The 18070-nt window shown below is 40.4% G+C and overlaps 1 protein-coding gene across 1 annotated transcript in view; it reads left to right on the forward strand.

Annotated features, from left to right (window-relative positions):
* The first annotated feature begins 1621 nt into the window (after nt 1–1621).
* LOC146001859 (uncharacterized) overlaps nt 1622–18070 on the forward strand; it is a 55795-nt gene continuing 39346 nt past the window's right edge. The window contains exon 1 of the mRNA XM_083139567.1: nt 1622–1740. The gene's annotated coding sequence lies outside the window, so the exon portion shown is untranslated. The remainder of the gene's footprint in view (nt 1741–18070) is intronic.

Here is an 18070-nt window from a genome sequence, read left to right on the forward strand (position 1 = left end):
ACAAATTGTTTCAAAATGGAGGCTACAGTTGCTCTTTTCTCTGCAGCTTCGGCTGTTGCTTCGGTTTTTATGGAAACACCGTTGTTGAATGAATTTAAAGAAACAACTAAGGATAGTACGAAGGAAGAGGAAGATTTATTTCTACTTACAAGTGCAATGGCAGAAGACACACATTTATTCTGTAGATTTCCGGCCCGTAATTCACTACCATCGTTCTCATCGACGCATTGTAGCTCATGGTTAGCAGACTACAATTACCCACAATTCCTAAAATCCACCGCTTGCACCAGTCCCTGTTTGTGGTGGAAGGGGTGCAATCTGATGGATTCAGCGCTGAATCCATCTGCGAATATCCGAATGAAGATGCTTATGCGCTGAAGTCAGCGCTGAAAATACGAATGTGCGGTATGTCAAGCGACCAGGTAGCATGTTAGCACGTGTAATTACCATATTTCCATTGCAAGCCGTGTCTGGTGGACTAACATTTTGCATTCCACCTGGTCTACAATCTTCTGGCACTCACATTGGCTGTTATTGTGTTGGCATATCAGGTGGACAAGGCATAGAACCCATACCAGGCGGCCAACCCACAAATGGAGGCTGCTTGAATTTTCTGACCGCTGGCCTTTCACCCTGAGGTGGAATTGGACCCTCTGTTGCTTCTGTTTGTTCAACCGTCTCGCTGTTTCCAAGTGAAATATTAGGTAAACCTCTTTCAGATCTGCCACCTCCCGACCCTGCACTTCCTCCTGTTTCTGGTAAACCTACGCCGTTTGGTAAACAAGGTCCACCAGCGCCACTACCACTTTCCCGAAAGCTCCTCAGTATAGTAGACCTAGCTTCAGTGCCCATGAAATCTGAAACCAAGAAAATCATAACCGTTAGAAAACACAAAATGCTAACAGTACCTTCTTTCAAACAGAGGCGTCTCCTGAACGCATGCGGTGCATGTTTCGCATGCGTCAATTGTGGGAAAAAGGACAGCTTGCTCTGCGACGACATTAATGAGCATTTCTACATTCTAATTTCTTCATATAGGAGAAGTATTTATTTTACACGAGAGCGCTCAACTAAGCTTATATTACATTTCTTGGATCTGAAGTGAAAGGAAGTAATAATCATTTCCCACAATTGATGCATGCGTCACATACTTTTAAGGATGTGTAACAGTGTAGCCAACTCACCATTGTAAATATTGCCCAGAAGGAGCACGCAGACAGCAAATTTCCACCTCTCTTTGTCATACTTTTAAGGATGTCGTATCATGCCGAAGGCATGACTCGAATCCGGGACCCCGGGCGCCATAGTCCGATAGCCTAATCATTTCATAAAAAGGGCCCGAGTATGAAAGAAGCTGGAAAGAGCTTCTTTCAAGCAAATGCCACCTGCGATCTTCAGCGGATGTAAAAATCCGCTGATACGAATTCTTCCGGAATCGCAGGAAGATACTGCAAACACAGCCTTACGCTGAAAGCACCGTTATTGAGAGACGCGGTCTCTCAACGGCCGAAGTTCGAATTTCGTTTAAATAGCTCGGGAGAATATTTCTTCCCCCAGTCGGGATCTGAAATCTATCGCGTGCACAGTCGGTGCCTCGGAATTCTACAAGTTGTTGAAATAAGAAAGTTATGGCGTGAATAGTTGTTACAGCGAGGAGTAGTACAATATCGGAAAGGAGTTTTATTTCAGGAGAGTTTCATCAACGAACCAGCGAGTCGATCGTCACTTCGAGATCTACAGGTAACGAACATTCCTCTATCCTTATCTTTCATTTTCTCACACACCTGCCAGACCAGTCAATTGTAGTGTTTAAAGTTAATCGTGAGTGTAGTTTTTATTTCACGGGGCTAGCCCCCTTGCTTGGTTAAGTGTGGACGTAGCTTTTCAGAGCTATACCCCCTCTTACGATACACCTCTCGCAGCCAAATAACTTCGAATATCAGGCTTCACATAGCCTATCTACGATCCCTTAATTTAAAACAATCGGGTGATTGTACGATGTGCAACAGTGTAGCCAACTCACCATTGTAAATATTGCCCAGAAGGAGCACGCAGACAGCAAATTTCCACCTATTTTTGTAATACTTTTAAGGATGTGTAACAGTGTAGCCAACTCACCATTGTAAATATTACCCAGAAGGAGCATGCAGACAGCAAATTTCCACATGTGTGCGTTTCGTCGTAGCAGATTTCTGAAAAAAATAATATTAAATTAATTCTTTCAAAATAGAATTGTCTATACAGGGTTGGGCAACATTTCATAGAGAATTCTCATCAATCGCCCAGGCTTGGCAACTCGTCTTATTTGTGGAAGATCGCTCTCACAAGCAATCTTGGAACTAAGAGCTCACACATTTACTTTAGCATTGTAAGAGGGCGGAGAGAAGAGATGTGATTTACCGATGGAGGTGTTTATTAGAATTATAGATAGATTGTTTTCCTCGCTAACGACGGTTAGAGATGGATTTATCCATGAAACGAATTACAAATCCATGGGCTAGTGTTGCAATATGCAGACAGAAAAAAATGTCAAAAACTAAACACACGAAATGTGCATTTCCTGATGTAAGGTGCATTCTCCTTTATACGCAGTTTTAGGCTTGAGATGAATTAACTAAACTGACGAGTATCTTAGCTACTTATTATACACAATATGAAATAAAAATTATTGCCTGATGTTTAAAACTAGCATCGTTTCAATATTTTACAATAGAAGACACAAAATGTACCAAAAAAAATACAGTCTACAATGCAATTAGATGAAGTTTAGTAAGTCACTTTCTGAGTTTCATATCGACCATGGCCTTGTAATGAGCGGCTAGACAAAGTTATAGCAACTTGCAAGATAATCTCACTAAACCTGACCTGCCTAACCTACTCACGCACGCAGAGCACAAATAAGCAAAACTTAACTTGCCTAACCTTATCACATGTTTCCTGCTTTGGGATGCACACGTGAGTAGGATAGGCAGGTCAGATTTGGTGCTATTAATCTAATATATAAAAATGGATGTATGTGTGTATGTATGTTAGTTCCGGCATAATTCTCGAACTCCTGGAGCGATTTCAACCAAACTTGGTACGCGTATCACTTGCAACATGGAAAGAAATACTGTGGGGGTAAGACACCCCTGACACCTCTGGTGGTGGGGGTTGTATGGGGGTGACATGTAAAAATAATCGAAAACGACCAATATTAGTGTGGAATCCATAGTTTTCGGGGTCGCTAAGATGAATAGTGACACTCCCAATGCCGTTCAACTCCAATACACCCCTGGCACCCTTGTAGGTGAGGGTGGAAAGGGGTGAAATGTAAAAATGATGGAAAACGACCGATATTAGTGTGGAATACATAGTTTTCGGGGTCGCTACGATACATAGTGATACTTCCAATGCCGTTCAAACCACAATGCACCCCTATGGGTGGGGGTGAGAAGGGGTGACATTAAAAATAATAAAAAACGACCGATATTAGTGTGGAATCCATAGTTTTCGGGGTCGATAAGATAAATAGGGACACTCCTAATGTCGTTTAACTATAATACACCCCTGTCACCCCTAGGGGTTAGGGTAGGAAGGGGGTGACATATAAAACGACCGATATTAGTGTGGAATACATAGTTTTCGGGGTCGATAAGATGAATAGTAACACTACCTATGCCGTTCAACACCAAGACATTCCTGGCATCTCTGAGGGTGGGGGTGGGAAGGGGTGAAATATAAAGCAACCGATATTAGTGTGGAATCCATAGCTTTTGGGGTTGCTAAGATGACTAGTGACACTCCCAATGCCGTTCATCTCCAAGACACCCCAGACACCCCGTGGGGTGGGAAGGGTTGACATGTAAAAATAATAAAAAGGCCGATATTATGTAAAATAAATAGTTTTCGGGTTCGCTAAGATGACTAGTGACACTCCCAATGCTGTTCAACTCCAAGACACCTCTGCCACCCCTGAGGGTGGTGGTGGGAAGGGGGTGACATGTAAAAACCACCGATATTAGTGTGGAATCCATAATTTTCGGGGTCGCTAAGATGAATAGTAACACTCCCAATGCCGTTCAACGTATTTATTCTTGCTCTTTGAAGTGGAACTAAAAATGTTGTTCATAAATTGTTGTTAAATTTATATTATAGTGAATTTGTAAAAGATATTAGTTTATAATTTGTTTACTTACTTAAGCTTTTAAATACCTGCAAATAAAATTAGTTACATTTGACGCTATATTTAGAATTCATTAAACACCCGGGCAACGCCGATTAATCAGCTAGTATATATATATATATATATATATATATATATATATATATATATATATATATATATATATATATATATACATACACACACACACAGGGTGTTTCGTAAGTTCGTATACAACGATTGAGAGGTGATTGTACGAGTGAAAATAAGGTGGAAAGTTCATGTAACGAAATTCCGGAAACGACTTTGTGGGAAAATGATTTTCCGAAGTGAATAATGGCAAAACGGGTGGAGAGAAGTCGTCGGTGTTGTTCGGTCCACTAAGAAATTGGGTAAGCTCTTGTCAAAAAATCACGCGGCAATGTTGAGCAATGTCGACGCAAGTGATTCCCCAAAGGACGCGAACGAAAATGTTGACGGGAGTGGGGTGGGTGTGCGTTCTGCGTGAGCTGGTATCGACGGAAATTGTCATGTGTTGAATGGCACCAAAAAACAAAGAAAATTTCCAGAGCGAAGATCACCATGACGTAAAAACGAAAAAAATGAACTGTCATAGGTTGCATACCCTGAAGGGCACACAGTATGCTTAATGGAGATGTGAAGGGAACCTCATCATAGTAACGTAGAGATTCCAAAAAGCGCGTAGAGCCGGAGAAAATTTTTAGCAAATATGTGTAGACTAAAGACAGGGAGGAACAATAGAGGAAAAGTTCTAAATATGGGCCCCCTTTTTATTTTGTCATTTTCGGAGGAAAAAAATAATATATCAAGCACCTGCCTTTAAAATGCATATCTATGAAATATATACTTAAATGTAATAGCATGCTAAAGTATAGAAGGTCTCGATTTCTTTAAAAAAAAAAACAATTTCCAAAAAATGGTAAAATGATGTATTTAAAAATTGTGGTCTAAATATGGGCTACTTGTGGCAATATCACAAAAAGCAATTAAAATTTGAAAAAAAAAACAGTCATTTATCGCTAAAACATTCTAAAATTCATATTTATGAATAATCTGTTGTTTTGAAAATCACGCGGAATGGGAAATGTCGAAATTAAGAAAAACATCCAAAATGTGATCTCAGCATTAGACCTCATATCATAGCCCATATTTAGACCAACACGCTATTTTTCTTCCTTTTTGGCGCCGCAACCTTCGTTCTTGACAGATAACCAGTTCCAATAGCCTCTTCGAGGCTACAGCACCCAGGAGCGCTGATAATTCCAAAACCCATATTTAAACCTTCGCCCATATTTAGACCTTCTCCTCTACAAGATGATTATGACTGGCTGCGAGACAAAAATGTTGCAAGAGCGCTGTAAAATAGCCATCGAGGAAAATAATATACAGGAAGCAGTGGGATTAGGATATCATATTTTCGAAAGGGCTGGAAGGCATATGCCAAAGGGAGGGGGAAAGGGGGGCAAACCTGCTATGGGAGGGATGCAAAATAATGAGAAAAAGGTTAGATCGCGCTTTGGAACTTTACAGAAACACAAATAGCGAAGAAGGCAGAAATGACTATCTTATGGTCAGAAGAGCGTATAATAACATTTTAGAGAAAGAAAAATAGCAAGTTGAAAAATTCTAAGAAATTAAAAAGGCAAGCTCGAAGAGGAATATTTCGGCATTATGGCGAGTTCTACGCAAACTGAGGGGTCAGAAAGACAGCTGGGTACATATTGAGCCACATATTTGGGAATCTCACTGTCGTTTTTTACTTGACCGAGAGGGGATGGGGCACTTCAGACAGAAATTGCACGGGAACGTTACTTCCTAGCGGACTACATGCGATACTTGATGAGGTGGCGTGCAAGATGCCACGGTGTAACTTGCCACGGGCTTGTCAATCGGATTAATCTCTCTGCAGGTGTGGAGCAAGTTGCCACTGTCGAGTAAGTGACGTCACCTGTCAGACTGAGCATGGAAAAACGTAGTGATTTTTTCTTAAACAGACAACATTAGCTCCATACTCCAAGGCGGTCCTGGGAACAACCTTGTCCTTTTGTTTTTCATGCAAACAGCACGTCGTGCATGTAGAATTTTCATGCGTCCGTATACCATCAATCAACTATGTACAATCCAAATAAAGCCATTCTCATTACTCCAACTTTGTACATAGCTCAAGCTTCCGAGACATTTTTTAAGATCTCCGCCAATTTATAGCTTTTCAAGGATACATTGCAACCGTTCATCAAGATGGATGTAGGTTGATTTTCTACGCTTCTGCGAAATATAATCCAAGTCCAGTCTCCTAAAAGCATGAAAACTAGATGAGGCATCTGATTTTAGTACACTTACAACCTGCAAGACGTGTGGTGTACTCTGGATATGATGTGGTTCACTTGTTATGCCAATCCTACACTGGGTTGTTTCTTCGCTGCTTTGGCCATTGCAATTCCAAATTTCCGTTGGAATATTTGGATTATCCAGCCATTGTTCTATGAAATAATCGTTGACCTTTCTGATTTTCAACCCAGATGGGCAGTACTCCATGACGAGGAGCAACCTTCATCAATACGGCTTCTGGGTACTAAAGCTAGTAATTCATTGATTGCTGCAAGTTCAAGATATATGCCGAAGGCTTTCCTTCAAACACCATTTAAACACCCTTTCTTCTGACGATATGATGGAATGGAGGTTACTAGATTCAGACCTTGGTTAATTGGAGCAGCCATTTCTTCTTTGAAGATAGCAGACACTCAGTGGCAGAGATTAGGGGGCCGAGGGGGCAGTCGCCCCTCAGTTTTCGCCACTTTTGCCCCGCACTATGCTAAATCTTATATACAAAGGAAAATATACTGTCTTTGCCCCCCTAGTTTTGGCGCCTTGCCCCCTTTTGGGACCCAATCGCCGCCACTGCAGACACTGATGTAAGGATCTCTTCTCGTGCTCTCTTTTTGCAGTTTTCTAGTCGCTTCCTTATCTCGCAAACTGACACGCCAGGTACGCACTGGTCATCTCTTTACACAATTGCCATTTGACCTTCGGTGAAGACGTTTGACTTTTCTAGTTTTTGTGAACTCCATAACAATGCTTATGCAACCATGGAAACACTAAGAGTGATAATTAAGCATCAGGCGAAATTATTCTATACCGTAGTTACCCCCCCCCCCCTGCCTAGTGACGTCACTCACTCGGCCATGGCAACTTGCTCCGCACCTGCAGAAAGATTTACCCGATAAGTAATACCGTGGCAAGTTGCACCGTGGCAACTCTCACGCAATCCTTGATGAGGATATACCAGTAGATGAGCTAAGAATGGCGATTGGGAAAGTGAAAAAAGGGAAAGCGGCTGGGTTGGATTGTATTGGATTATATTTGATAAAATTTCCTCTTTACAAGCAGGATTTAGGAAAGGGCATAGTAGCCTAGATAATACTAGGGACGTTCAATATATAAGTTTCCCTGTGCTATATAATATTGTATAAAGCAATGCCATTAAAAAGAAGCACATGGTTGACAAGCGCCATCCTTCGTCTACAAGGAACAACAATCGATTCGTTATCAGACGTGAAGGCGCATGCGCTCAAGGGCGAAAAGTAAATGCTTGTTCGGAAAACGCGGGCTCGCGTCATAAGGAGTTCAGAAGCTAAGGGCGTTCTGCTTATGGACTTTTTGGAACGAGGAAGAACAATTAATGCTGACCGTTATTGTCAAACATTGGATAAACTGAAAAACGCAATTCGACATAAGCGACTAGGTCTCCTGTCAGCTGGTGTCATTCTTCTTGACGATAACGCTCGCCCCCACTCAGCAGTGCAAACACAACACAAAATTGAAGAATTGGGGTGGGAACGGCTGCCCCACCTTCCATACAGCCCAGATTTAGCGCCGAGTGATTTCCATCTTTTTCTGGTGTTAAAGTTTGAATTGCAAGGTTACCGTTTCGAAACAGATGAAGAAGTGAAGCGTAATGTGAGAATAGTGCTCAATAGCCAGAGCCCTGATTTTCTTGCAAAGGGTATGGACAAATTGGTGCAACGGTGGGACAAATGCCTGAATCTCTATGGGGATTATGTGGAGAAGTGAGGAAGGATCCTCCTACACATCTATATATAGTTTTCTAATGTATCTTAAAAATAAAAATTTTTACAGCATACGGAAACATATATATTGAACGACCCACGTATATTCATACTGCACACATTAGTACTTGGGCGATTGAAAGAGAAACGGAAAAAGTTGTACGCGTGCTTCATCGATTACGAGAAGGCATTTGACAAAGTTCACAGGGATATTTTATGGTGGAAACTGCAAGGAAAAGGGATGTCGGCGAGCATGATAAGGGCGTTGCAAGCCATATATGAAAAGGTACAATTTTGTGTGAGATGCGATGGCAAGTAAGACAAGAAAATACACTGAATTGGTTGAGGGATATAAAAACATGTTGAACTCTATTGTGATGGGGTGGGTGTGCGAAGCGGGAGGGAGGGTAGATACATCAGTTGAAAATCAAATTAGAGAGATCCGACTGCCAGACAAAGACTTCACTAAGGGATCATTTGAAATCAAGGGAATTGGGGAAAGCAAGATACAAAAAAGAAAGGGGAGGGATAGCATGGTTCAGACTGGGGGTTGGAAACAAGTAAAAATTAAGGGGAGGGAGAGACTGACGAGCATCTGCTCTCTGCCTGTCCCGCTACGCTTGATTTGCGAGACAAGTGGGTTAAGAACGTAACAGGGAGGGAAATAATGGAAGTGGTAGAAGATTGAAGATGAATCATAGTGAGAGAGTGCAACGAGTGGGGAGGTATTTGTGGGAAGTTAGGGAACGACGAGGAAGGGCGATAGCGGACAGCGAAGAGAACGAAGAAACAGCGCAAAGTGACCCTAGCTTGTACAATACTACGGATACTGTGGAACCAGCATTGTGCAATATATATGTTTTTTGTTTTGTTTCTTCATATTATTCATACATGTGTCAAATGAATAACCAATGCGAATCATCATGTAGTGCGTACAGCCAGCGACTCGCACAAAGAAATTCAATTCAAAGTAACCGCCTGGCTTTCACCGTCACGTAGGCCAGCCATACAACGGATACATTGGAAATTGCATTAAAAAGTATTACTTTCTCTAAATAAAAATTAATATTGAACATACACAAAACAAATAATAAAAAAGGATATTGTAGTGATTCTATCATTACACCCCAGAGCCGCTTTGCGCGGGGACACTCTGGGAAGATTCTGTCCTCAGATAACCCACCCCGGGACTAAACCCCGGGTCTCCCGCGAGGCAGTCAGACGCCCTACGAGTAGATCACCACGGCTCGAAAGAGCCAGGTGCAAATTCTTTAAGCAAATGTGACATTGTAATCCTTACTATTTGGTTCTGACAATTGCCACAGAATTCAGAACAATGTGCAAATTCAGGAACCAAGTATAGTGATTTGTAAACCACCTGATGGCAATGTACAATACCTGTTACAAGGAATAATTTCTTCTCGGCTTGTTTCTCCTGTTCCTCCTGCTAGTACCGAAGGGATGACTTTTACATAAATGGTAGAAGACAGACTGGCTATTTATACCCACTTTGTACTATTCCTATCAAGAAAACAATAAAAGAAATCGCAAATTTTGACTTCGCGTGTGAACTTTGTTTTTGTTTTGATAAAAAAATGAAAGTTTGCTGCACAAAGTTATCGTGGTCAGTTATAAGGAAGTGCAATTATTTGCAATTTCGTCTGGGCGACATGCCCGTTGTAACGATGTCTGCATTATATTGCTATAACTTCGAAAGTGGAAATAGAAGTCGGGAACAAACAAACAGTTTTCCTGCAACTGACATTTTTTTTTTATTTGTTTAAATCCTTTTAATACCTCTATTTAACGAAAATGAAAATGAAGAATTTATGAAATAGATGAATAAACATTGAAAATGTACATGAAGAAATTATGAAATGAGTGAAGGAACATTGAAAATTTAGAATTAAGAATTTATGAAATGAATGAAGGAACATTTAAAATGTACATGAAGAATTTATGAAATGAGTGAAGGAACATTGAAAAATTAGAATTAAGAATTTATGAAATGAATGAAGGAACATTGAAAATGTACATGAAAAATTTATGAAATGAGTGAAGGAACATTGAAAATTTAGAATAAAGAATTTATGAAATGAATGACGGAACATTGAAAATGTACATGAAGAATTTATGAAATGAGTGAAGGAACATTCAAAGATGAACTTCTTCGAACTTATGAAATGATTGAAGAAACATTGAAAATGTACATGAAGAATTTATGAAATAAATGAAGTATCGTTCAAAATGTACATGAAGAATTTATGATAGTCTATAGATGAGGGAAGATTCAAAATGTACATGAATTTGTCAAATAGATGAAGGAACTTTAAAAATGAACTATCCACTACTTATGCAGGATTTGACCGGATTTTGGTGGAAGACAATTACAGCAAATATTGGTATTTCTGGTATTTTGGTCTTTCTACGTATCTTGCATTTTTGCGATTGTATCAATTTTTGACAGTTCGTTTAGAAAGAGCCTTTTCCATAAGCTTATGGTATTTCCATCTTCTTTGGTTTTTTCAAAAGTAGATACAAATCTTAATAGACGTCAACAGGATTTTTTTTCAGGGAGGGCCAAGCAAAGTACATTATTCAGGGTCGGGTAAACGATACATATTTCCCCCATAATAGTATTACCTCTTCACAAAACACATCTAGAGTTTGAAGTTATCATGTTCCGGCAACACTCTTATTACAACTGAGATAAATTGCTGCGACAAAAATGAAATTATATTTGTCAATAGCCTACATTTAGATTTATATATTTTATCTCAGCGGATGTTTCCCCCTCCTCTCTCTCTCTCTCCCTTCCCCATTTTCAGTTTCAAATGACTAGTGTAGATTTAGACCAAGGTTTAGACCATGGAAGTGTGGACCCCTACCTTAAAACCCCTACATGTCAGCATAGCATGTTTCAGTGTGCAGGGGAAGGAGGCATGGACGGATTTTGAGCTTTTTCTTTGTGGGGGGGGGGCAGACTCTGGGAGAAGCATATGGTTTTATAAACTAGGGGATATTCAATAACCCTCAGGTATTTATAACGGGTCCAGAGGCCTTCCTCCGGAAATTAAAAAAAACAACTTAAAATCACTGAGTTTTATGCCTTTTAGATTTGAAAATGTTAAATTCCCTCGCTTAAGTAAACAAATATTAATTAGTACATTGGTTGTCAGTTTTAAAAGAAGCAAAACAGTACGATTATTGAATTTCATTATTTTTTTATTGATACAATACTTGTATTACTTTAAAAAAGTTACGGTACAATAGTAAGCTCAGAAATTTTAGAAAAATTAAATTGGAAAGTTCTTTTTGATGCCTCAGCAGTAACTGTTGACTCAACACAAAGTCATTTTACGTTTTTCTTTCTTCAAATTGTACACATCAATCAAGACCCGCTATTGCGGCGCAATTACCGCACATGCCATCATGCCAAACGTCAAGATTTGCGGTATGGCTTCATAGCAAAAATGTAGCAACTGAACTTAATCATGTGTTATTTTTTATTTTATTTTTAGTTGGGGGGCAGGCCTTCCCTGGCACCACCAGAACTGCGCCTATGGAAGGAGGGGTGTTTTAAAAGAGAAATGCATATCTTGGTCTGTGCGAAAGTCTCTTGCAACAAACTTTGTTTTTTCTATATAGCTGAGTGTTTCAAAAGCAACAGCTAATGTAATTTAGTGAAAAATCAACAAAAGCGAAAGGCAACCATGTTGTCTGTGGTGATAAATTTTACTGTCTGAAAGATAGCGACATAATCTTTATTACTTTTTCTGTGCCTTGTTTCTTTACACATGGCGGCCGTAGTTAGTTTTCGCATTGTTTGTCTCAGTAACCAATTATTTGGTGCCAATACTCTGAGAGTTATCGAACGCGGAAGACGGCTAACAATCGCGAATCGGAGGGTTGGTCCACAACTATATATACACACCAGGCATGATCATAGTGCTGTATTTTTGAAAGGACGCTCCCTTATCGACGTGGACTGCAGAGTGAACAGCGCTACTGTAGCGTTGTAAGAAGGGCAGAAAGGAGGGAGTGAGCGAGACAGGAGGATTCGTCGGTCGCGTTCGTGTAGTGCGAAACCTCTCATCTGATTCGCGACATTATAATGTGGTATTGTAGTGTTGGAGGTGGTTCCGTGAAAATTATTGCGTCTCCCCCTCAGTCAGTGGCGTAAATAACACCACCGCAACCCCCGCGGTGCAGGGGGCGGGGCAGTAAGAATGATAAGAAAAACCGATAGTTTACAGAAGTTTTCGTTTCGGCGTTAAATAAAATATATTTTCAATCAAAACTTATTATGTTTTTATGCCCCTACAACTGCAAGGTGAAAACGTTAATCACTAGAAAAGTAGGAAGTGAATTTCCAGGTTAGTAGAAGACCTTCATTAGCTGAATAGTTCATGTCATAGTTACGTCGCCGAGGGGTAGAAGACAGGCAACGTTTCCACCCCTCCCCGCCCCTACTTACCGCCTGTCATGCGTTTTTGCAAGATTTGGTGAAATTGTGCTGTTGTTAAGTTTCCTTTGTAGTTGTTGTAGGGGAATCTGCTACAAATTTCTGGGAGAAATATGAACAAGATCTTGCACTATAGCTACAGAAATTGTTTCATTTCGGAAAGTACCAACTGAAATCGCTGTCAAGCATTGGAAGTGATTGTGCTCGAAAACTGGACTTGACTAAAGTAACACAAGAATTTGTTTCCATCAAGAAACGCAGACGACTGGTAATGGGTAGGGAGCGGAAGTTGATGAAATGTCATCTTTTTTCTGACATCTCGGACACGATGCCCATTAAATATACACAATATTACACTTCGTCTAGAACCCAAAAAAGGTAATTTTAAAGTGATTTTTTTTTTGCATTTTTTCGCCAATTTTCAGGTTTTAGGTTATTTTCTCCGATTTTCCTCATTTTCCCGTCATTTTTCGCAATATTCGGTGTATTCTTTCGTCATATTTTCTCACTTCTTTCATTCTGGTAATATTCTTGAGTCTTTTCACCAAGGTGAACATAGGCCTATATATATCTCGCAGGATTTATTTTTCTATACAGTGCCACAGAAACACAACACACTACATCACCAGGCAAAGATGCGGGAAATTAATGCACTTTACACCAATTGATTCAATGTATACGACTTTTTTATAAAATTGTTTTAAAATTATTCGGTTGTTTCCATTGGAAATCCTCGTTGCATATTTTAATTGAATGTGCATGTGGTATCATTTGGTGCCTTTTTTCAAAAGCGTGATTGCATTTTGTTTAATTTCCTTTTCATTTCAATCAAATTTAATGGTCATTTTTTGCATTTTTAACGTAATTTTTCCAAATTTTTAGGACATTCTATAGGTCATATACCTATATTTTTTTAGGTCATCAACTTCCGCTCCCTAGTAATGGGAATTTATGAATATAGTATTCTTTGTAGTAACAGTGCATTTTCATTTATAATTGTAACATTTTCTTTTACAGTTTGTCTTTTGAAAACTTTGGTACCAGATTTTAAATAGATTGAAATTACATGTAAGTGTTTTTATATTTGTAAATACCTAATAGAAATGCAGGAGTGAATTGATATTTTATCCACTGTGCTTCGAGGGATTCCAAGTTCTCTGGAGGCACGACAAGTTGTTCTCAGAGGACTTTGTTGTGTCCACAGTTCCTTCACTCATAGCAGGTCCAGCATTTACTGCATCGGTAAGCAGCGGAGTGGGGGTTGCTTACGTTGAGGTAAAGAATACTGAGGGCAGTGACCATGAAAAATATCTCAGTTATATTTTACATTAAAATAATAAAACATAAGGATTATAATTAAAACATTTTTCAGTTCAACACAACAACGTAATCGTGTAATCGTTCAATTCTAAGCAGGGTGTTATATAAAGGGATGAAGGGGGAATTCCCAATCTGGTTTTTGCATCCCCCCGGTAGCTAATTTTTGGTCTATGGGGTGGGGGGAGGGACTCAAGAGAAATTATTGGAATCCCCCCATTGAGAACGAATCCCTAAATATTGAACCTAAACATATTGAGAATCGAGGTGTCCGGCCCGGAGAGTTTTGGAATTATCGGTATGCGGCCCTACTTAAGAATTGAGTTTGACATGGCTGGTGGAGAAATTGAACATTCGTGCAACTAGTGTTGTCCACGGGACGAGACGGGACAGGCTTTTAAAAATTCGAGACGAGACGAGATTGAGCATGTGTCTGTCCTAAAGCAGGCCCGTAGCTAGGATTTATCTCCAGGGGGGGGCCTCATGGGTTATCGGGGGGGGGGGGGGTTGTTAAACCAAATCTATTTTCAAAAGTTTAACAGTATTAAATTAAGGTAAATTATGTGTGTGGGGTTAGGCGGGGTACGGAGGTCACTAAGTAACATAAAATTTAGAAATATCATACAAATAGCCTACTACATTTTTCTATATATTTTCAAATATCGCTTGAAGTGTTAATTGGCTGCTACTGACATCATCCTTTACTACACACTCCATACTACTTTTGACGATACAGATATTTATATTACACAAGAAAAAATTGACAATATTCAATCATAGCGTCTACCCCCCGGTCGAAACAATAAAACTCTCCTTCGTTTCCAAAACTTGGGAGCTGTTGACCTTTGACACAGATGCGGAGGGAATTTGCATAATGACGTCAAAGTCACAGATTTCTGTATAAGTGGGAGGTCGGAACTTGGGTAACGAAGGTACAGATACAGAAACTCCCCTATGAAAGAACTTTCTAAAGCCGCTACTTATAGACTTCTTATAAATAACGAATGTAATAGCTGCTGTTCATGTTCTGTGGATTTATCCTTCACCAAAGTTGTGAGCAATATAATATCTGCTGTCTACATTTTCACTCTTCGCTGCAAACAAATTACACAAAGTAGTTTTACCTAATGTCAAGGGGGCTGACCTCAGTGCCAGGGGGGGCTGACGGCAGTTCCAGGGGGGCTCAGTCCCCATGGCCCCTGCCTGGCTACGGGCCTGTCCTAAAGTCCGCCCGGCCAATGAATGGACTTGAGGAAACCCAGACTTTCCGCCTTCAGTTCAAGGGGGCAAAAGCGTTGTTGCTACCGGTTGCTACACGCCTGAGTTTTGTTCAGTCGTCCACGACATATCTTCCTGTCAACAAGCTTCCTTCGCTCGCATTTCAGAGAGAGGCAGAGAAGCGGAGACCCACTCGCTTGCTGCGCTGCGGCAACCATTAGACTTTGCCGTTCTTGGCCTTGTTGTTCGAAAACGGCTCGAAACGAAAAATTTGGCAACGCCTCTCCACGGCAACTGGACAAAGCCGATTGGTTCAGCGGTTCATGTGACCCTCCTTAGCTTTCGACAGAAAAGATAAAAATAGAATTTCCAAGTCCATTCTTTGGCAGGAACAACTGTAGCCTACTTTTTGTGAAATAAATGTTTGAAAACAGGGAAAGATTTTATAGTTACCCTGTATGTCTAAATATAAAATTGACTTTACCAGCGCAAGAAGCACTGCCACATCCATCCAGCCCGTACATGCACATACATGAATGATGTGGTTGTGCATGTGTGTGTGTGTATTTGACGCTTCAGTTTCTCTTATTAAGTTCACTTAATGCACAGATAGACTAATCGGGAACTGAAAATCTGAATAGAACCTTCCCGATGACATAGTGTGATAATGTCATCGCCTTGTAATCAAGTGTTCCCGTGGTCGTTGCCCGAAAACGAGACACACACTTTGTCCTCGAGACTGAAACGAGAACGAGGCGTGTTCTTATAAACCTGGATGAGACTTAAGAGACAGGGATTTAGAACTGCAGACTGGGCTACCACGTCTTGATACATATTCTATTTCCAGGCTCGGACTGTGGTAGGAGGCTTGAGGGGCTTCAACCCCCGCCTTCATCCGCAAAAGGGCTTCCACTAGGAAGAGGGAGATTATTTTCAAAGACGAGCTAGATGAAAAATAACATACCTGAATCTGACCAAAAATGTCACACAACTAACTAGCTATATGGCATAATGACCTAACATTTACAACTAAAATTATTGTAAATGTTTATGAATTTGCACATCATTTGTGACTGAATATAAAAGTGGAGTCGTATTTCTTCCATCTGACGTAATGTCAGTGAACATTCTAAGCAGTGCGAATTAACTTTTTGCTTGGGCTTCCCCGATAAGGTCGTGGTAGCATCATCGCCTTGTAATCAAGGGCTCTCGGGTTCGATACTCGGTGGAGGCACATGGTGGTTCGGATCTTAACCTTACTGTGCATAAAGTGGACTTAAAACAATAAATCAATCTATCAATTCTTTGAGGGGGATAACAACACTCCAGGCATGGATAAAAGTAATTATCCTTTGCCAGAGATGAGATGCCAGATTTTGTGAGAGGGGGCAAATCCCCGGCACCCCCCTGTTATTTCGCACTCTGCGCATCTCATATCATACGAGGGCCACTATTTATATTTTGAGCCTTGGCAACACTGATTGAAGTTAGGCGCGATTTGACGTTTGCACGGAATCGTCTGGCATTATTGACCATAAGGTACTTCAAATGTTTTGTCAATAGCTTGATTTGTGTTGTTTATGTTGCCTTGGAGATTGCGCGACAACAATAAAATGGAATTAACTCGTGAACATTTTCGTGCGATGATTTTTTACGATTTTCGACGTGGATTATCAAGACAAGAGTGCATCGATCAATTTACTTCCACATTTGGCGATGAAGCCCCATCCTTTGCCACTGTGAAACGCTGGTATAACGAATTTAATCGTGGCCGCCATTCGCTCACCGACGAGATTCGCGAAGGTCATCCAAAATCAGTTGTTGTTCAAGAAAACATTGATGCTGTGCAAAACCTAATATTGCAAGATCGTCATGTGACATACTGCGAGATTGAGGCAACCATAGGCATTAGTTCCACCAGCATATATAAAATATTGCATGATCATTTAGCTGTGAGAAAGGTATGTTCTCGTTGGATCCCACACAATTTGACAAAAACTAAAAAAGACGCTCGCGTCAAATGGTGCGAACAAATGCTCAATAAATACAATCGTGGTGCTTCAAAAGCGTATATAAGATTTTAACAGGCGACGAATCATGGATATATGCATATGAGCCGGAACGTAAACAGCAGTCGACTGTATGGGTGTTTCAAGATGAACCCAATCCAACAAAAGTTGTTCGCGCTCGAAGGACATCGAATCAAACGGTCGCCTGTTTTTTCGGGAAAACTGGTCATGTGGCAACTGTGCCTTTAGAGGAACGAAGAACGGTCAACTCTGAATGGTACACAACAATTTGTTTGCCAGAGGTCTTCGGTCAAATACGGAAAACAAACAAATGCCGTCGGATCATTCTTCATCAAGACAATGCCAGCTGTCACACATCTCGTCTAACAACCGACTATATGAACAGTCAAAAAATCGAATTGATGGGTCATCCGCCGTACAGTCCTGATTTGGCACCCAATGACTTCTTCTTGTTCCCGAATGTCAAGAATAAATTGCATGGACAACGATTTTCGTCGGCGGAAGATGCCGTTGATGCGTTCAAAAACCATATTATGGAGGTGTCTCAAGAAGATTGGAAAAACTGCTTTGACAAATGGTTCGAACGAATGCAAAAGTGTATTGACCATAAAGGAGAATACTTCGAAAAACAATAAAGCAGTTTTCAATGCCAAATTCCTGTTTTTTCATTGTTAGGCTCAAAATATAAATAGTGACCCTCGTATTAGAGATCTGATACACACACACACACACACACACACACACACATGCATATACGTAAATAAACGTATGACAAAAGTCCCAAATATCTCAATATTTCCCATCATTT

The sequence above is a fragment of the Lepisma saccharinum genome, chromosome 18 (genome assembly GCF_977018435.1).
Source record: "Lepisma saccharinum chromosome 18, izLepSacc3.1, whole genome shotgun sequence".
Taxonomy (NCBI): Eukaryota; Metazoa; Arthropoda; class Insecta; order Zygentoma; family Lepismatidae; genus Lepisma; species Lepisma saccharinum.